Source organism: Somniosus microcephalus, chromosome 14 (genome assembly GCF_052327205.1).
Source record: "Somniosus microcephalus isolate GS21.2 chromosome 14, FLI_Smic_1.0, whole genome shotgun sequence".
Lineage (NCBI taxonomy): Eukaryota > Metazoa > Chordata > Chondrichthyes > Squaliformes > Somniosidae > Somniosus > Somniosus microcephalus.
In genome coordinates this window covers 38,979,810-39,002,122 of record NC_141000.1, presented here as the reverse complement: position 1 = coordinate 39,002,122, position 22,313 = coordinate 38,979,810, and positions in this window count along the sequence as shown.

The following is a 22,313-nucleotide window of genomic DNA, read 5'->3' as shown; positions in this document are numbered from 1 at the left end:
GCAACACATTGCAGCTCTGGACAGGAGAGCAGTTGGGAAAACAAACATCAAGGCAGGACCATGTTTTAAAAAAGATATGCATGTGTTTTGCTAGATGTACACCCTGGGATTAAAGTCCAGTTCTTTGGCAGGGTTTCCAGGATCTGGGGTAGCCTATTTGAAATATTATAGATACTGGAGCAGAACTATGTGAGACCAGGACCAGAACCAGGGTCAGGACCAAGACCAGGGTCAGGACCTGGAGCGGGACCAGGACCAGGACCGGGACCGGGACCGGTACCGGGACCAGGGTCAGGATTGGGACCAGGACCAGGACCAGGACCAGGACTGGAAACAGAACCAGGACCAGGACCGGAACCGGGACCGGGACCAGGGTCAGGATTGGGACCAGGACTGGAAACAGAACCAGGACCGGAACCGGGACCGGGACCAGGGTCAGGACCAGGAGCGGGACTAGGACTGGGACCGGGACCAGGGTCAGGATTGGGACCAGGACCGGGACCGGGACCGGGACCAGGGTTAGTATTGGGACCAGGACCGGGACCGGGACCAGGGTCAGGATTGGGACCAGGACCAGGACCAGGGTCAAGACCAGGAGCGGGACTGGGACCAGGGTCAGGACCAGGAGCGGGACCAGGACCGGGATCGGGACCAGGGTCAGGATTGGGACCAGGACCGGGACCAGGGTCAGGACCAGGAGCGGGACCAGGACCAGGACCGGGACCAGGGTCAGGATTGGGACCAGGACCAGGACCGGGACCGGGACCAGGGTCAGGATTGGGACCAGGACCAGGACCGGTACCGGGACCAGGGTCAGGACCGGGACCGGGACCAGGGTCAGGACTGGGACTGGGATCGGGACTGTAACCAGGACCAGGACCAGGAACCAGATCAGAGCCAGGACCAGGATTGGAAACAGGACCAGGAGCGGGACCAGGAACAGGACCAGAGACAGGACCAGGACTGGAAACAGGACCAGGTCCAAGGCCAAAACCAGGATCAGGACCCAAGTTCGAGGATGTTTCTCGGACCTAATGGAGTGCTCAAATGGCAGTTATTCGAGCAGGTGGAGAATGGATTGGTAAGCTTATGATGCAAGTTATGTAACTTTTTATGTTTGTTGTATTATTTTATTTTTAGTACTATGTCCTCGGGTTGCTGACAAACAAGATGGCTGTCAAAATGTTTAAACCAATATAATTTGAGTGAACTGATGGTTTTACCTTCTCCTTTCTATTATTGGTACCTGTTGTTGCTCAGAGTAAGTTGGGTACAGCAGCATAATGGTTATGTTACTGAACTCGGAATCCAGAGGCCTGGATTAATGATCCAGAGACGTGAATTCAAATGCACCACAGGCAGCTGGGGAATTTCAACTAGTATCAGTAATGGTGAACATGAAACTAAAAATCCATCTGCTTCACTAATGTCCTTCAGGGAAGGAAATCTGCCGTCCTTACCCGGTCTGACCTATATGTGACTCCAGATCCACATCTATGTGGTTGACTCTTAACTGCCCTCTGTGATTCAAAAAGGTGGCTCACCACCGCCTTCAAGGGTGATTTGGGATGGGCAATAAATGCTGGCCTTGCCAGTGACGCCCACATCCCATGAACAAATTTTTAAAAAGTCACAGATTAGCTGTTATGACAGCTTGGATAAAGAAATGGGGAGAGGTAATCGCTCCACTGAACTCACCTGAGACTTCTTTCCAAAGACAGTAAAACAAGTGTTTTTCATTGGTTCCTAGAAAATAAATAACTAATGTGGATAGCACGTTTTTAGACGTGGTCACCCCGCATCTTAAGAAAGTGCAGTCAGAGAGGGAATGGGTGACCACCAGTCAGAAGAAGGTGAGCAGGCAGGTAGTCAGGAAAGCCCCAGAGTGCATCTCACTCAACAACCATTTTTCTGTGTTGCAAAACGGTGAAAGTGACGGTTCCTCTGGGGAGTGCAGCCAGAGCTAAGTTCACGGCACTGTGGGTGGCTCAGCTGCACAAGGGGGGAGGAGTAAGAGTGGAAGGGCAATAGTGGTAGGAGACTCAATATTGAGGGGTGCAGACAAGCGTTTCTACAGCTGCAGACATGACTCGAGAATGGTATGCTGCCTCCCTGGTGCCAGGGTCAAGGATGTCACTGAACGGCTGCAGGGCATTCTGAAGGGGGAGGGCGAACAGTCAGAGGTTGTGGTTCACATTGGTACCAGCGACAAAGGTAGAAAGAGGGATGAGGTCCTGCAACAAGAATTTAGGGAGTTAGGTAGCAGATTAAAAAGCAGGACCTCAAAGGTTGTAATCTCTGGATTACTCCCAGTGCCATGTGTTAGAGAGTATAGGAATAGGAGGAGAGAGCAGGCGAATGCGTGGCTAAAGAGTTGGTGCAGGAGGGAGGGCTTTAGTTTCCTGGATCACTGGGTCTGTTTCTGGGGAAGGTGGGACCTGTACAAGTTGGACGGGTTGCACCTGAACCGGAATGGGACCAACATCCTTGTGGGGAGGTTTGCTAGTGCTGTTGGGGGGTTTAAACTAACTTGGCGGGGGATGGGATACAGAATGGAACTATAGTAGGGGGAAAGGAAAACCGCCAAATATAAAGGAAAAAACAAGTCAGTCTGGAAGGCAGAGCAAATATGTAACAGCACAAGGGAGTATGGCAAGGCTGGATGGCATTTATTTTAATGCAAGGAGTCTTACGAGTAAGGCAGATGAATTGAAGGTGTTGATGAACACATGGGAGTATGATATTGTTGCTATCACAGCGACATGGTTCAGGGCGGGGCAGGACTGGCAGCTCAATATTCCGGGGTATTGTAGGGGGTGGCGTGCGCCCAGTCAGCTTCGCCTCTGACTGTCCTTTGAGTGGTTTGAATCGCTCCCACACCCTTGGGTTCTAGACACCGGACTTAGGTACAGGCGGCGATACAGAAAATCGAGTAGACAAGTGGTTTGGTTTAAGAAAACCAAAATTTTATTAAAAGCAGAATACAACAATCTTATGAAAATTACTGGTATGAAAATACAGGCATAAACAATTACACTTATATGGGAATGGGGAACACACGGCACATCGAGGGAAAACAACTACATTAACCAATTCCTTATCCCACCCCCTATACCTAACTAGATTAAGCTATGAGGGGCCAGGAATTCATGCTCACCAATCCAAAACCTGTTGCTTTAACAGTTGTGAGTTTTGGGGTCCGTTCTTGCTGTCCTTTGGGGTATCCCGTCGCCACGTGGTCTCAAGGTGCGGCGCTGAAGTTGTTGATGCGAAGCACCCTCCTTTTTCTCAGCTACCATCATCATTGAGTCACGATGGGTTTTCTTCTTCTTCTCCATTGGGCGGTCGTCGGCGGTAATGTTACGGTCGGGGGTCGATTGGCGGTCTTTACCGTCTAAATGATTTTGCTATCCATGCTTCGAACGCCAGTTTATTCTTTAACCGGGCTATGATTGTCCATGTGACAAACGCCAGCTTATAACTAGGCTGTATGTCTCGATTTTGCTACCCATCCTTCGAACGCCAGCATATTCTTAAATTGGGGTTACACTATAACGTCAACTTATTCACCAAACACCAGCTTATAACTGGGCGTTTGTCCCCAAATGCGTCTTTCCGCTGTCCTTCTCTGCATTTACCGGTTTACCTTCTTCTTCGTCTCGTCTCATCTCGTCTGCCCGTTTGTGGCCTGTGTGTCCTGTGTGGTTTTGAACTCGGGTCTCGTTCTCCTCCCGCGTTTGGCCCCGGTGTAATGGGCGTCCTTGGTTGTTGAGCGGCGCGGGGAGTGAGAAGAGAGCCCGCCACGAGGCCAGGGCATGAGAACGAGAGGCAGCAGGCCAAGGCCACAGGCAAGAGATAAGAGTCAAGAGTCAAGAGAGCGATTGCCACTGCTGGGCCTACAATTATACCCATTCTTCAACTCCTTATCTGCGCGCCAAATCAGATCAGTCCATTGTCTAACTTTTGGCGGGCTTGTTTAAATGATTACAACCATTTACTTTAACGACTTCTGGAGTGGTTGTTTCCGGGTCTAATGGCCCCAATGTCCTGGTTGTTTGTCATGGATGAAACTTAATTGTCCCCATCCTGACTTGATGGCTACTGTGAGCTGTTACCGATTAAATATGCAGAAACCTAATGGCCTCGATTCTAGGCCCATTCTAGCTTGATCTATTTCAAGTCGAATGAATGCGTATTCTGTGTTTACTTTGGCTGTCTGGCTCCAGAGAGTCCTTTTCACAGATTCCTGCATTTTAAGTTTCATCTCCGGGCCTGCCTGTCTTGCAGAGCCCAGTTTTAAAAATCCTGTCGGTTTTGGTCACGAGGTTACAGAAGCCATTTTGAGTACCCTGTTTTTAATAACTTGTCCAAACAGGGTCCCTTAATCCGTAATTTGGGGAGTGCGGGAATTTTGAGAATCCTGCCCTTACAGTATAGACTCTTCAGGCAAGACAGAGGGGGGTGTAAAAGAGGAAGGGCTGTCGCAATATTAATCAAGGAGTCAATTTCTGCAGTAAGGAGGGATGATATCTTAGCAGGTTCCTCTAATGAGGCCATATGGGTAGAATTTAAAAACAAAAAGGGGGCAAGCACTTTGCTGGGGGTGTACTATAGGCCCCCAAAAAGTCTGGGGGAGATAGAGGAACAGATATGTAGGCAAATCTCAGAGAAGTGTAGAAATAATAGGGTAATAATAGTAGGAGATTTCAACTTCCCCAATATTAACTGGGATTGTCAGAGTGTGAAAGGCTTAGAGGGTGCAGAATCTTAAAGTGCATCCAGGAGAGCTTTTTGTGCCAGCATGCAGAAAGTCCTACAAGAGGGGGGGCGGTACTGGACCTAATTCTAGGGAATGTAGCCGGGCAAGTGTTAGAAGTGCCAGTAGGAGTAATTTTGGTGAGATTTAAGGTAGTCATGGAAAAGGACAAAGATGGACCGGAAATAAAGGTTCTAAATTGGGGGAAGGCCGATTTTAATATGATAAGGCAGGATCTGGCCAAAGTGGACTGAGATCAGCTACTTGTAGGAAAACCCACATCAGAGCAGTGGGAGTCATTCAGAAAGGAAATAGAGAGAGTACAGTGTTGAGTCTGTGCTTTCAAATGTAGTTATGCTGAATAACTGGACACAGACTACAGAATACTTAAACAGGTCTTTAGTAACTGAGGGTCAGGGCTGAACTGAAATACACTTTGCTCCACAGGGTTTATATACCGGTGTGGTCACCACCGGTACTACAATGTACAGGAGCCATCAGAAAGTAGTCCATCACCTTAAGGTATCCTCTTAAGGTGGTACAGGTTACATACACTACATACAGTGCCAACATATTCCCGTAAAGGTCAAGGGTGGGACCAACAAGTCCAGGGAACCCTGGATGTCAAGGAATATACAAGAATGGATTGGGAAAAAAAAGGAGGCATTTGGTATATACAAAGGGCTAAAAACAGTGGAAGTCCTAGAGGAGTATAGAAGGTGCAGGTGGGTGCTTAAAAAAGAAATTAGGAGAGCGAAGAGCGGGCATGAAAAAACACAGGCGGGCAAAATAAAGGAAAATCCCAAGGTGTTTTATAAGTATATTAAGGGCAAGAAGATAACCAGGAAAAGAGTAGGGCCCATTAGGGACCAAAGTGACAATCTTGTGTAGAGCCGGAAGATGCGAGTGAGGTTTTAAATGAATATTTTGCATCTGTGTTCACTATGGAGCGGGACGATGTAGGCATAGAAATCAGGCTGGGGGATTGTGAAATACTTGAACAAATTAGCATTGAGAGGGAGGAGGTACTAACGCTTTTAGTGGGCTTAAAAGTGGATATATCCCCAGGCCCAGATGAGATGTATCCCAGGCTGCTGTGTGAGGCAAGGGAGGAGATTGCAGGGGCTCTGACACAAATTTTCAGAACCTCTCTGGCCACAGGGAGGTACCAGAGGACTGGAGGACAGCTAACGTAGTATCATTATTCAAGAAGGGTAGTAGGGATAAACCAGGGAATTACAGGCCAGTGAGCCTAACATCAGTGGTAGGGAAATTATTGGAAAAAATTCTGAGGGACAGAATTAGTCTCCACTTGGAGAGGCAAGGATTAATTAAGGATAGTCAGCATGGCTGTCAGGGGGAGATCATGTCTAATCAATTTGATTGAATTTTTCAAGGGGTTGACTAGGTGTGTGGATGAGGGAAATGCTGTGGATGTGGTATACATGGACTTCAGTAAGGCTTTTGACAAAGTCCTGCATGGGAGACTAGTCAAGAAGGTAAGAGCCCATGGGATCCAGGGCAATTTGGCACATTGGATCCAAAATTGGCTTAGTGGCAGGAGGCAGAGGGTGATGGTTGAAGCTTGTTTTTGTAACTGGAAGCCTGTGTCCAGTGGTGTACCGCAGGGATCGGTGCTGGGTCCCTTGCTGTTTGTAGTGTACTTTAATGATTTAGATAAGAATGTAGGAGGTATGATCAGTAAGTTCGCAGATGACACGAAAATTGGTAGAGTGGTAAATAGCGAGGAGGGAAGCCTCAGGCTACAGGATGATATACACGAGTTGGTCAGATGGGCAGAACAGTGGCAAATGGAATTTAACCCTGAAAAGTGTGAGGTGATGCATTTTGGGAGGACTAACAAGGCAAGGGAATACACAATGAATGATAGGACCCTAGGAAGGACAGAGGATCAGAGGGACCTTGATGTGCATGTACATAGATCCCTGAAGGCAGCAGGACAGTTAGATAAGGTGGTTAAGAAGGAACATGGGATACTTGCCTTCATTAGCCGTGGCACAGAATAGAGATGTTATGATGGAACTGTACAAAACGCTAGTTAGGCCGCAGCTGGAAAACTGTGTGCAGTTCTGGTTGCCACACTATAGGAAGGATGTGATTGCATTGGAGAGGGTGCAGAGGAGATTCGCCATTATGTTACCTGGGCTAGAGCGTTTCAGCTATGAAGACAGACTGGACAGGCTGGGTTTGTTTTCCTTAGAGCAGAGAAGGCTGAGGGGGGACCTGATTGAGGTGTACAAAATTATGAGGGACATAGATAGGGTAGATAGAAAGGAACTTTTCCCCTTAGTAGAGGGGTCCATAACCAGGGGGCATAGTTTCAAGATAAGGGGCAGGAGGTTTAGAGGGGATTTGAGGAAAAACTTTTTCACCCAGAGGGTGGTTGGAAGCTGGAGCTCACTACCTGAAAGGGTGGTAGAGGCAGGAACCCTCACAACATTCAAGAAGCATTTAGATGAGCACTTGAAATGCCATAGCATACAAGGCTAGGGACCAAGTGCTGGAAAATGGGATTAGAATAGATAGGGCTTGATGGCCGGCACAGACACGATCATAATCATAATCATAATCAACTTTATTGTCATTGTTAGTGCACAAGTGCAGTACAACGAAATGTAGGCTTGCGGCTCCCGAGAGTGTACATTTAGATTAAGACATTTAAACATTCAACATTCATTTGGCTTGTAATACATTAACATAAACATAACCATAATAAAGTGCATTGGCAGATGTGCAGGCTTTAGAGTTTATTTGTGGAGTTCAGTTGGATGACAGCCCTGGGAAAGAAGCTGTTCCTAAATCTGGTCGTTCGGGTGCGAATGCATCTGTAGCGTCTCCCAGATGGCAGGAGGGCGAACAGACTGTGGCTGGGGTGGGTAGGGTCTTTGATGGTGGTCCATGACCTCCGTAAACAGCGTTTCTGGTATATGTGCTCTATGGTCGGTAGCCGGGTGCCGGTAATGCGTTGGGCAGTTTTGACTACCCGCTGCAGGGCTTTCCGGTCATAGTAGCTACAGCTGCCATACCATACTGTGATACAGTTCGTCAGGATGCTCTCTATTGTGCAGCGGTAAAAGTTAGAGAGGATCAGGGGTGACAGGTTACATGCCTTCAGTCTCCTTAGGAAATATAGGCGCTGCTGGGCCTTCTTCACCAGGGAGGAGGTATTGAGGGGCCAGGAGAGGTCTTCCGTGATGTGGACTCCGAGGAACTTAAAGCTGTCCACCCTTTCCACCACAGCCCCATGGATGTGGATGGGGGTGTGGCTTCCGCCTTTAGACTTCCTGAAGTCCACAATGATTTCTTTGGTTTTCTTGATGTTAAGGGCCAGGTTGTTATTGGCGCACCACTTCACGAGATGCTGGACCTCCTCCCTGTAGGCTGACTCATCGTTGTTGGTGATCTGGCCTACTACCGTGGTATCATCCGCAAACTTGATGATGATGTTGGAGCCATGAACAGCCACACAGTCGTGGGTGAAGAGGGAGTAGAGGAGGGGGCTCAGCACACATCCTTCTGGGACCCCCGTGTTCAGGGTCAAGGGGGGGGAGGTGTGGTTACCTAATTTGACAGACTGGGGTCTGTTTGTTAGGAAGTCCAGGGTCCAGTTGCAGAGGGAAGTGTTCAGGCCAAGAGTGTGGAGCTTGTTGGGGACGATAGTGTTGAATGCTGAGCTGTAGTCTATGAACAGCATTCTGATGTAGGTCTCTTTACCATCTAAGTGATTCAGTGCAGAGTGTAGAGCAGTTGTGATTGCATCCTCCGTTGACCTGTTTGCACGATAGGCAAACTGGTGTTGGTCAAGAGAGGCGGGAACACTGGCTTTGATGTGAGCCAGGACCAGTCTCTCGAAACACTTCATTATGATGGGTGTGAGTGCGACAGGTCGATAGCCGTTCAGGCACGTCACAGCCTCAACTCCACTTTTGAAAGAGCCAATTCAAAGATGGCATTTGGAGGAGTTAGGAATTGGTTCAAAGAGAGGGCGAAGTTGAAAGCTGCGCCTTGGTTTAACAATGCATCGCTTGATGTATTGCTGGGGGCAGTGAGGAACTGGAGGGAGATCATTTTCCCCAGCAACGGGAGGAAGAATCCTGCTGCTGTCACCAAAAAGGTGTGGTTGGAGGTGGCTGAGGAGTTGAGAGGCAGGAGTATTCTGGCCTGTTTCTGGATCCAGTGTAGGAAGCGCTTCAATGATCGAACCAGGTCAGGAAAGGTGAGCACAGTTGCAGATTCACCTACATCCTGTAGTGTAGACCATCCCCCCTTTCACTCTGTCTTGTCAAGCCTACACCATCGCATCACTCCTCACACCCACTTAAATTTCAAGAGCAACCATCATTCACCCTCTAGACACTTCCTCACGTCCCCATCTATCCATCCACCACTGCCACTCACCCCAATCCTTATGTAATGTGATGCAACTCCCTGATAGTCACCCTCACTGAATGCACTGCATCCAGTGGGTGAACACATGCCCTTACAGTCATTTACAGGTCTGTTCTTTCCCTTGTTGCAGGAGAAGAGAGCGCAGAACACAAGAGAGAGGGAGAGAACTGGAGGTGGCCCATCACAGATTGTGCAGCCGATAGCTCGAGAGGAAGAGGCCATGGAGATCTGTAGCATCTGTGTCCCTGACCATCGGAGATGGAGAGACTTGGATTTTGCAGTTGCCTGGTGACAGAATTAAATACCTGTGACCCACATCTCATACAAGACTCAGTCACGTTGCCTTGATTTCAGCAACAAATGAAAAATGATAAGCATAATTATGCTGAGTGTCAACATTGTTATATTGCCAGTACTAATTTATATATGTCTCTTCTCTCCTCCAGGGTTATCACGTGTAGAGTAACAGTCTGTAGACTTTCCTGACGATGATTCCTCAGAGAAACGTGCACTTCAGTGGGTGCAGTTAGACAGATAGTTGGGATTTCACCCGGTGACTCACAGTTACAAGTGAGCATGAGCAGACAGTGGTGGCAGGGACAGCAGTGGAAAGTCCGTGTTGGGGAACAGAGCCCTCTACAAGCTCTGCTCAGCTGGATGCAGATGCTGTACTCTGGGGGCTGTCGATGACAAAGGAGAATCATTGAGGGTCAGCAGCAAATTTGCGAGGTACTGGCCGTCCATGCACACTTTCCACAATAGCAGAGAGCTTGGAGGAGTCCAGCTCAAGCATGAGTGGGTTGATGTCGCAGGTAATTGCGAGGATGTCTGCCATGGAGAGAAGGGCTGCCTCTGTGGAACTTCGATCACGGCTAGCAAACCTATCCATGCAGGCCATGACCATGGCTGTGCAAACTTTGGATGCCAACTTGTCTGCCACCTTAAACAAGATGACAGATACCTTATTCATGCGGTTACATTGTGTCACTGATCTTCAACAAGTTAGTCTGCAGCAGAGTGGCAGGAGTGATGTGGCATTGGCCCAGGAGAGGGATGATGGCAAAAAGGGACATGAAAGTGGGATTTCCACTCAAAGCACTTCCACTTCTCACCAGTTGCCCCTCGCTCAGCCAATACCTGACATAATGCCTCCTCTCCCAGTGGCCGAGTCTGCGTCTGCACAGGTGCAGGTGGAGCAGTCTTTGGCGGGGCCCTCAGGGGCTCCAGAACCCAGAGGACATCTGCGAAGAGCATCTCTGCACTCAGGGCAGGGATCTGAGCAACTTGCCCCTACCACTCCTGAAGAAACACGGGATGCACTACGTAGGAGAAGTAGGGAAAGGAAGAGAAAATCATTGTAATTCACCAAGGGTATGCACATGGGTGTTTGTTAACGTGTTATGTTATGAAGTTACCTTTTGCTTTATGTCACATAAAATGTATTAATTTGCACTACTGCCCCGTGTTGCATTCTTGCCTGCCAAGTGGCAACTCGGCTTTACAGTTGCTTGGTGATGTTGACATGAATTGACTGAGACGAATTGGGGGATGTTCAATGTGTGATTGCTACCAGTGCCACATGCTAGTCAGAGTAGAAATAGAAGGATATTCCAGATGAATACATGGCTAGAGGAATGGTGCAAGGGGGAGGGATTCAAATTCCTGGCACATTGGAACCAGTTCTGGGGGAGGTGGGACCAGTACAAACTGGATGGTTTGCACCCAGGGGGGACTGGAACCAATGTCCTAGGGGGAGTGTTTGCTACTGCTGTTGGGGAGAGTTTAAACTAAAATGGCAGGGAGTTGGGAAACTGTGCAGGGAGACAGAGGAAAGGGAAGCAAGGATAGAAACAAAACACAGGAAGGAGAAAAGCAAAAGTGGAAGGCAGAGAAATCAAGGGTGTAAATCAAATAGGGCTAAAATAAATAATAATTCTAAAAGGACTAAGGCCTAGAAATTCAGTTGTTTGCGCCAGCCGCTAGCGCCTTAGGAGGAGGAGATGTGGGGCGCTAGGCGGCTAGCGGCCGGGCGCTGCGCGATCTGCGCCTCTCCCCAACTTCAGTAAAGATTTAGCGGCGGTGCAAAGCCTTTGCGCGCGCTCAGCTGCGCGCGCAGATCCTGACGTCATTTCATCGTGCAATGCCCTTTGTGCGCCCCAAACCGGAAATTCAGTGGCGCCGGCCTATTGCGCGCCTGGCGCCCCTAGCGACTGGTAGAGGGGAACGGTTCCCAGTCGCTGCGGGGCGCGGGGGCGCTAATTAAAGTGCACTCCTCCTGCAGTAGAAATGGCAGCCATTTTGCAACACTCCTTCTTTGTGAGAGACGGATCTTTGCAGAGAGACAAAGGTAGAGAGCTTTCTGGTTTGGCTCAACACTCGCACAGGTACTTGTGGCTTCAGGCCACAGCTTTGCACTTGTCTTTAACTTCAGAGCCATAGCATTGATTGGAAACATATAATGGGGGCTGCAATGGGTGCAAACGTTGGCCTTCTCCATTGCATTCAAAGGGCTCAGAGACGCCGTGAGAGAGTGGCAGTCATGGCCAGAGGGAGAAGGGGCAACAGGCGTCGGCTAAGGAGGCCTTACCCACCCAGGGTATACCGCCAGCAGTTCTCATATCTGAACATGTCTGACGAGCAGTGTGTTCGGAGGCTGCGATTCCGAAGGGCGGTGGTCACTGAGATCTGCCACCTGCTTCGCGGAGATCTGCAGCCACAGCTGAGGAGCAGGACGTCTCTGTCGGTGGCAGTGAAGGTGACGGTGTCTCTCAACTTCTATGCCACCGGCTCCTTCCAATCCGCTGCTGGGGACATTTCCAACATCTCCCAGTTTGCCGTACATTGCTGCATCCGCCAGGTGACCAATGCCCTTTTCAGAAGGAGACGTCAGTTCATCTCCTTCTCCATGGCCCTTGTCAAGCAGCAACAGTGTGCAATGGGCTTTGCAGCATTAGCGGGCTTCCCCATGGTGCAGGGCGCCATTGACTACACGCATGTGGCTTTGCGGGCACCTCTAGAGCATGCCGAGGATTACCGCAACCGGAAGGGCTACCATTCGCTCAACGTGCAGTTGGTGTGTGACCACAGGCAGATCAACCTAGCTGTCAATGCCCGCTTTCCAGGCAGCAGCCACGATGCCTTCATCCTGCGCCAGACTTCTGTGGCAGACATGTTCCAGGCCCAGCCTCACCCACGAGGATGGTTTCTCGGGGACAAAGGCTATCCTTTGTGCATCTGGCTGATGACCCCACTCCGTGCACCCAGCACCCCTGCTGAAGAGGGATATAATGACAGCCATCAAGCAACCAGGAACCTCATTGAGCAAACAATCGGCGTCCTGAAGCAACGGTTCCGCTGTCTGGATCATTCTGGAGGAGCCCTACAGTACTCGCCTGAGCGAGTCTCCCATTTCGTGGTCGTGTGCTGCATGCTGCACAACCTGGCTATCCGCAGGACTCAGCCACTGCCACCAGGCATTGGAGGACCACCAGAGGAGGAAGAGGAGGAGGAGGAGGAGGAGGACCAGCACAGGAGGGAGGCAGAAAGTGCAAGGGCCGCCCGTCGGCGGCTTATTGACCGTCGGTTCTAGGCCCCCTCTCAGGGAATGGCTTGTGCCAATGGCACAAGATGAATGTAGCCGCTCCACAAGCCCTCAGCCGAGCAGGGCAACCAGGACTTCCAAAAGAAAGCATGGACAGTGCGATTTAAGAACATTTATTACTTTGATACCTCTGTGCCCTTCCCACATAACAAACTAATGGAGAGAAGCCCCCCGCAAAAACACAAATCGAGCAGTCTCGGCCTTTCAAAAAACACAAATACACCAGTCTCGGCCTTTCAAAAAAACAAATCCACCCTCCCCCTTTAAGAGCTCACCGGCGCCAGAGTGTCTGCCGTCAATCAGCAGCTCGCCGCACCTGCGCTGCGCCCGCCCTCGGGGGTTTCGCCCCGGGCCGCCGGCTTAGTGCCTAATGATAGTCGTGCATCGCCTGTTTTAGTGCAGCAGCAACCTCTTGGGGCGATGCCACTGAATATCGGCGAAGGTGGCGCGAAGTTGCGCCAGGCGCAAACTTTAGCGGTCGCCCGGCTGTAGCGCCCCAAACGTGGCTATACTGAATTTCTAGGCCTTTGTGTCTTAATGTGAGGAGCATTCGTAATAAGGTGGATGAATTAGCTGTGCAAATAGATGTAAACAGATATGATATCATTGGGATTGCGGAGACATGGCTCCAGGATGACCAAGTCTGGGAATTCAACATCCAGTGGTATTCAATATTCAGGAAGGACAGGAAAAAAGGAAAAGGAGGTGGGGTAGCATTGCTGGTTAAAGAGGAGATTAACACAATAGTAAGGAAGGATATTAGCTCTGATGATGTGGAATCTGTATGGGCAGAGCTGAGAAATACCATGGGGCAGAAAACGTTAGCGGGAGTTGTATACAGACACCCAAACAATAATGCTGAGGTTGGGGATGGCATTAAACGGGAAATTAGAGACACGTACAATATGGGCACAGCAGTTATCATGGGTGACTTTAATCTACATATAGACTGGGCTAACTAAATTATTAACAATACTGTGGAGGAGGAATTCCTAGAGTGTATAAGGGATGGTTTCCTGGAGATTTATGTCGAGGAACCAACTGGAGATCAGGCCATCTTAGACTGGGTATTATGTAATGAGAAAGGATTAATTAGCAATCCTGTTGTGCGAAGCCCCTTGGGCAGGAGTGATCATAATATGATAGATTTCTTCATTAAAATGGAGAGTGAAGTAGTTGACCCAGAGACTAGGGTCCTGAATTTAAATAAAGGAAACTACGATGATTTGAGGCATGAGTTTGCTAGGATGGATTGGGGAATGTTACTTAAAGGGTTGACAGTGGATAGGCAATGGCAAACATTTAAAGATCGCACGGATGAACTACAGAATTTGTTCATCCCTGTTTGGCATAACAATAAAACAAAAAAGGTGACTCAACCGTGGCTAACAAGGGAAATTAGGGATAGCATAAGATCCAAGGAGAGGATATATAATTTGGCCAGAAAAAGCAGCAAACCTGAGGATTGGGAGCAGTTTAGGATTCAGCAAAGGAGGACAAAGGGATTTATTAAGAGGGGGAAAATAGATTATGAGAGTAAGCTTGCAGGGAACATAAAAACTGACTGTTAAAGCTTCTATAGATATGTGAAGAGAAAAAGATTGGTGAAGTCAAGCAATCCCTTGCAGTCAGAATCAGGGGAATTTATAATGGGGAACAAAGAAATGGCAGACCAATTAAATACATATTTTGGTTCTGTCTTTAAAAAGGAGGACACAAATAAACCCCAGAGATGTCGGGGAACATCTAATGAGAGGGAGGAATTGAATTAAATCAGTATTTGTAGGGAAATGGTGTTAGGGAAATTGACGGGTTTGAAGGCCGATAAATCCCCAGGGCCTGATAATCTACATCCTAGGGTACTTAAGGAAGTAGCCCTAGAAATAGTAGATGTATTGCTGATCATCTTCCAAAATTCTATAGACTGTGGCACAGTTCCCTTGGATTGGAGGATAGCTAATGTAACCCCACTATTCAAAAAAGGTGGTAGAGTAAAAATGGGGAATTATAGACTGGTAAGTCTGACATCGGTAGTGGGGGAAATGCTAGAGTACATTATCTTATATATATAAAGCAGTATGTCTCTCTGTCTGTCTGTCTCTCTGTCTCTCTGTCTGTCTGTCTGTCCGGCTATACAATCAAAAGTTATAGAGCATACCTACACATATGTTATATCAAAAGAAAGCTCATCATTAGGGGACTCTTGTAGGTGTATTTACTTTTCGGTCGGACAAAAATTGTGCCAACGGTATCCAAAAAACATTCAAAATTCCTCTCATTATCCGCTCATTTGCATCAAGTGGGGGCGGGTTCATTGTGGGGGCGGGTTCATTTTGTGTGTGGGCGGGCCATCCTACAGTCGAGTGACAGGACCATTGACCAATCCTACACTTCAGTGACCTGACGGTTGACCAATCAGTGTGTGTGTGGGCGGGCCTTATCATTCTGAACCAAGGTGAGTGTCAGCCATCTTGATTCCTAACTACTAACTATTGATTTATTTTTCCCACTTTCTGTGTGTGCGGAGGGGATTTTATCCAGCACAAATTTGGTACTTAGGAGCCCAACTAGCTCATTATATAATTTGCGTGTAATAAATGAGTCCAGTATGTGATTTATTTCTCAGGGCCATGTCAGTGCGGGGGCCCGGGGCCTAGGCTTCTCCAACCACCAGCAGCGCAACTCCAGTCCCAAGCTCCCGGCCTAGACAGGGACCAACACTGGCAGAGGGGAGAGGGTCTGCTGCCTCCGCTCCATTCCCGGGCTCGGTAGGTGGGGAGGCTTCATAAGCAACTGGGGTAGGTCGCAAGCCCCGAATAATTATCTGAAGGTCCCGTGTTTGCAGCTGAGGGGATTTCTTCTGCTGACAGCCCCAGGTTAACGGCAGCCATCTTTGTCAAGGAGGGCGAAAAGATTCAGTGCGATGTGCACAGTCCAAAGATGTGCAGGTTAGGTTGATTGGCTATGATAAATTGACCCTTAGTGTTAGGGGGATTAAATATGTGGGGTTACGGGGATAGGGTGGGATATGTGTTGGTGCAGGGGTTACGGGGATCGGGTGGGATATGTGTCGGTGCAGGCTCGATGGGCCGAAATGGCCTCTATCTGCACTGTGGGGTTTCTGTGATTTCTGTGATTCTGTGACGCCATTTTGATTCAGTGTGCAACAGAGTGAATGCATGGCCATCTTAGTACAGGAACATAGAGTGGGTGGGGCTTCAGTGCTCCCAATCGGGTCCTGGGGAGACAATCGAGTGTGTGGGCGGGCTTAATCTTTCCAACTGAACAGCAAGCGGCGGCCATTGTTGTTTGTGATACAACACACTGACAGGTGAGGACCCCCTTTTTTAATGAAAAGATTGGTGAGGTTGTAAAGTGTATGTTATAGAAAGATATACCAAAAATGTTTTATAAGTACTTTAAGTTTCATGTTTCAAGGTATTAAAAGGTAGGCTGGGCCATGTCAGTGCAGGGGCCCGAGGCCTAGGCTTCTCCAATGGCCGGCAGCGCAACTCCAGTCCCAGGCTTCCGGCCCAGACAGGGACCAACACTGGCAGAGGGGAGAGGGTCTGCTGGCTCCCCCTCTCCCTTTCCCCCCCTTCCCCCCCCACACACCCCCTTCCCCCCCACACACCCACTTCGCCCCCTCCCACACACCCCCTTCACCCCCGCTCCCACACCCCCCTTCCCCCCTTCCCACACACCCCCTTCCCCCCAGACACCCCCTTTCCCCCTACCACAAACCCCCTTCCCCCCCACACACCCCCTTACCCCCCTCCCACACACCCCTTCCCCCCCACACACAACCCCTTCCCCCCTCCCACACCCCCCTTCCCCCCCCTCCCACACACCCCCTTCCCCCTCCCACACACCCCTTCCTCCCCACACACACCCCCTTCCCCCACCTCCCACCCCCCCTTCCCTCCCCCTTCCCACACTCCCCCTTCCCCCCCTTCCCACACCCCCCACACATCCACTTCCCCCCTCCCACACTCCCCCTTCCCCCCTCCCACACTCCCCCTTCCACCCCTCCCACACCCCACTTCACCCCTCACACGCCCCCCTTCCCCCCACACACCCCCTTCCCCCCCACACACCCCCTCCCCCCCACACATCCCCTTCCCCCCCACACACCCCCTTTTCCCCCCACCCCCTCCCACCCCCCCTTTCCCCCTCCCCCTCCCAGCGCCCCTCTCCCACCCCCTTTCCCCCCCTCCCAACCCCCTTTCCCCCCTCCCACCCCCCCTTTCCCCCCTTCCACCCCCCTTTCCCCACCACCCCTTTCCCCCACCCCTTTCCCCTTTCTGTCCTTCCCTCTCTCTCTCCTTCCCTCTCTGTCTCTCTCTCTTTCCCTCTGTCTCTCTCTCCCTCTCTCTCTGTGTCTCTCTTTTCCTTTTCTTTGTCTCTCTCTCCCTCTCTCTCTCTCTCTCTCTCCCTCTCTCTCTCTCTCACACACACTCCCAGTCTCTCTCTCTCTCACACTCCCAGTCTCTCTCTCTCTCACACTCCCAGTCTCTCTCTCACACTCCCAGTCTCTCTCTCACACTCCCACTCTCTCTCCCACTCTCTCTCTCCCCCACTCTCTCTCTCCCCCACACTCTCTCTCTCCCCTACTCTCTCTCTCTCCCCCACTCTCTCTCTCTCCCCATTCTCTCTCTCCCCCACTCTCTCTCTCTCCCCCAATCTCCCTCTCTCTCCCCCACTCTCTCTCTCCCCCTCTCTCTCTCCCCCTCTCTCTCTCTCCCCCACTCTCTCTCTCTCCCCCACTCGCTCTCTCTCTCTCCCACTCTCTCTCTCCCCCACTCTCTCTCTCGCTCCCCCATTCTCTCTCTCTCCCCCACTCTCTCTCTCTCCCCCAATCTCTCTCTCTCTCTCTCCCCCGTCTCTCTCTCTCACTCCCCCAGTCTCCCTCTCTCTCTCCCCCAGTCTCTTTCTCTCTCTCCCCCAGCCTCTCTCTCTCTCTCCTTCAGTCTCTCTCTCTTCCCCCAGTCACTCTCTCTCTCTCCCCCAGTCTCTCTCTCTCTCTTTCCCCCAGTCTCTCTCTCTCTTTCCCCCAGTCTCTCTCTCTTCCCCCCAGTCACTCTCTCTCTTCCCCCAGTCACTCTCTCTTCCCCCCAGTCGCTCTCTCTCTCTCTTCCAACAACAACATGCCCTCAAAAAACCCTCGGCACCACTGGGCACTTCAGCTAGTAAAAGATGTAATAGCAGAGCACTTGGAAAAAAGTGACAGGATCGAACAAAATCAACATGGATTTACAAAAGGTAAATCATTCTTGAGGATGTAACTGGTAGAATAGATAAGGGAGAACCAGTGGATGTGGTGTATTTGGACTTTCAGAAGGCTTTCAATAAGGTCCCGCATAACAGATTGGCGTGCAAAGTTAAAGCACATGGGATTGGGGGCAAGGTATTGTCTTGGATAGAGAACTGGTTGGCAGGCAGGAAGCAAAGAGTTGGAATAAACGAGTCTTTTTCCGAGTGGCAGGCAGTGACATAGAAACATAGAAACATTGAAGATTGGAGCAGGAGTAGGCCATTCGGCCCCTCGAGCCTGCTCTGCCATTCAATGAGATCATGGCTGATCATCCAAATTCAGTACCCAGTCTCCCCATGTCCCTTGATCCCTTTAGCCTTAAGGAATATATCCAACTCCTTCTTGAATATATTTTCAGTGCTGTTAGTGTCCTGAATTTTCAGGATCAGGTAATTTTGGATTCCAGACTGTAAAGGATGTCCAGCATCTGTTTATGAATTTCCTAGCTTGAATTTATCAGGCCATCTGGGTTCATGATATAAATTACAGAGTCAGAGTTATCTGCTGTAGCATGTTTTCATTTCATGTGGTTATTGCTCAACCAGCTGCCGGACAGCTTGTTTAATCATCGGAGCTGACTTCACACGCTAGTTTACTGGAACATTGATAAAGTGCTAGACTGAGATGGAAATCCCAGCCTTGGTGAAGTGCATTACTCTTCATTTCCATACCTATGTACTAAATAGCCAGTTCCCAACTGTCTACTATTGCTTGGTTGCCTCTGGCCCCCCTGTAGACAGACAACTGCTCCCTTCTTATTGGTTGATTTATCAGCTAGCGTTGGAATGAACAATAGAGGACACTGCTGTGCTACTCATCCATTTACATGGCTGGGAGATAACAGTAAAAAAATAAAACACTGCAGATGTTGGAAATCTAAAACAAAAAAACAGAAGACTGCTCGAAGCACTCAGCAGGTCAAGCGGCATCTGTGGATAAAGGAAAAAAGTTAACGTTTTGAATATATGACCCTTTGTCAGAATGTAAAGGTACCTTTGATGATCAGCTTATGAGAAGGAACTGAGCAAGGGAGGGTTAGAATGAGCATACACAAGGAAAGAAAAAGAATAAGCTGTAAAAATTAGGGAAATTAGTAAAAAACATGGCATAATAATCATGGGGGATTTCAACTACCCTGATATTAATTGGACAGAAGAGGTAGGCAAAGGGGATAAGGGAATGGAGTTTTTACAATGTATACAGGTCTCCTTTCTAACCCAATAAGTAAACAGCTCAGCAAGGAAGGATTTACTATTGGATCTAGTAATGGGGAATGAACCAGAGCAGATAAGAGAAGTAAAAGTAGGGGGACATCTAGGCAATAGTGATAGTATAATACATAGTTACATAGTTACATAGAGATAGGAACAGGAGTAGGCCATTCGGCCCTTCGAGCCTGCTCCGCCATTCAATGAGATCATGGCTGATCTTACCAGTTCAGTACCCCGTCCCCGCCTTTTCTCCGTAACCCTTAATCCCCTTAGCCTTCAGAAATATATCCAATTCTCTCTTGAAAATATTTATTGAATTAGCCTTCACAGCCCTCTGTGGCAGGGAATTCCACAGGCTCACCACTCTTTGAGTGAAGAAATTCTTCCTCATCTCTGTTTTAAATGATTTGCCCGCTATTTTTAGACTGTGGCCCCTGGTTCTGTGCTCCCCGGCCATTGGAAACATTCTCTCTGAATTCAGCCTGTCCAGGCCTGCCATAATTTTATATGTTTCGATGAGATCCCCTCTCAATCTTCTAAACTCCAGTGAGTACAAGCCCAAACTATTTAATCTCTCTTCGTAGGTCATTCCCGCCATTCCAGGTATCAGCCTGGTGAATCGCCGTTGCACTCTTTCCATGGCAAGAACATCCTTCCGCAGATGGGGCGACCAAAACTGTACACAATACTCCAGATGCGGTCTCACCAGCACCTTGTACAGCTGTAGTAAGGTATCCCTATTCCTATACTCGAACCCCCTTGATATGAAGGCCAACATACCATTTGCCTTCTTAATCGCCTGTTGCACCTGCATGCTCTCCTTCAGTGACTGGTGCACAAGAACACCCAGGTCCCTCTGCACTTCCCCATCTCCCAATCTATTGCCATTTAGATAATAATCTACCCTCCTGTTTTTACCCCCAAAGTGGATAACCTCGCATTTATCCACATTATAGTGCATCTGCCACGTATCCGCCCATTCCCCCAACCTGTCCAAATCGCACCGTAGCCTCCTGACATCCTCATCAGAGCCCACCCCTCCTCCTAGTTTAGTGTCGTCAGCGAATTTGGAAATATTGCATCCAATTCCCTGATCCAGATCATTTATATATATTGTGAACAGCTGGGGTCCCAGGACAGATCCTTGCGGCACCCCGCTGGTCACTGCCTGCCACTCCGAAAACGAGCCGTTTATTCCAACTCTCTGTTTTCTATCCGCCAGCCAGTTCTCTATCCACGTTAATACTTTGCCCCCAATTCCATGAGCCTTAATTTTGCATGATAATCTTTTGTGTGGAACCTTATCGAAGGCTTTCTGGAAGTCAAGGTACACCACATCCACTGGCTCTCCCCCATCTATTTTACCAGTTACTTCCTCAAAAAATTCCAGCAGATTAGTCAAACACGATTTACCCTTTGTAAATCCATGTTGACTCTGTCCGATCCTTTCCCCATTTGTCAAGTGCTCCGCTATTTTATCCTTAATAATGGACTCTAGCATTTTGCCCACAACCGATGTAAGGCTTACTGGTCTATAATTCCCTGCTTTCTCTCTACCCCCCTTTTTAAATATTGGGGTAACATTAGCTACCCTCCAATCCACGGGTACTGTTCCCGAGTCAATGGAGTTCCGGAAGATGATCCTTAGAGCATCTGCTATCTCCAGGGCCACCTCCTTAAGTACCCTAGGATGTAGTTTATCAGGCCCCGGGGATTTGTCGGCCTTCAGTCCCCTCAACTTACCCAACACCATATCCCTAGAGATACTAATTTCTGTCAGCTCCTCCCTCTCATTAGTCCCCATGTTTGCCGATATTCCTGGGAGGTTATTTGTGTCCTCCTTTGTGAATACAGAACCAAAGTATGAGTTTAATTGGTCTGCCATTTCCTTATTCTCCATTATATATTCTCCCGAATCGGACTGCAAGGGACCGACTTGGGATTTTACCAGTCTTTTCCTCCTGATATACCGATAAAAGCTTTTGCAGTCTGTCTTTATGTTTGCTGCAAGTTTACTTTCGTATTCTATTTTCCCCTTCCTGATTAATCCCTTTGTCCTCTTTTGCTGTATCCTGTACTGCCCCCAATCTTCCGGTCTGGTGCTTTTTTTTGCCAGTTGATATGCCCTTTTTTTTGATTTTATGCTGTCCCTAATTTCCCTCGTTATCCACGGTTGAGTCACCTTTTTAGGTTTATTTTTATGCCAAACCGGTATAAACATGTTCTGGAATTCTTCCATTCTATCTTTGAATGCTTGCCATTGTCTCTCTACTGTCAATCCCCCCAGAAACACCACCCAATCAATCTTACCCAATTCCCGTCTCAGACCCTCGTAATTCCCTTTATTTAAGTTCTGGACCTTAGTCTCTGATTCAATTTCCTCACTCTCCATCTCGACTGAGAGCTCGATCATATTATGATCGCTCTGACCCAAGGGGCCTCGTACAAGAAGATTGCTGATAAGTCCCTTCTCATTGCACAATACCCAGTCTAAAATGGCCTGATCTCGAGTCGGCTCCTCGACATATTGGTCCAGATAACCGTCCCGAAAACATTCCAGGAATTCCTCCTCCTCAGAATTTTTACTAATTTGGGTAGTCCAATCAATATGTAAATTAAAGTCACCCATGATGACAGCTGTGCTCTTATCGCACGCTTCTCTAATTTCCCTTTTTATGCCTTCCCTCACCTCCATATTACTATTTGGAGGCCTATATATCACACCCACTAACGTTTTCCTCCCCTTGCTATTTCTCATTTCTACCCATACAGATTCCGTTTCATCCGAGTTAATATCCTTCCTTTCCATTGCATTAATCCCCTCCTTTACCAGCAATGCTACCCCACCTCCCCTACCTTTTTGCCGATCCTTCCTAAATATTGTATATCCCTGGATGTTAAGTTCCCAGCCTTGCCCACCCTGCAGCCACGTTTCTGTAATCCCAATCAAATCATACTTGTTTACCTCTATTTCCACAACTAATTCATCCACCTTGTTCCTAATGCTTCTAGCATTAAGAT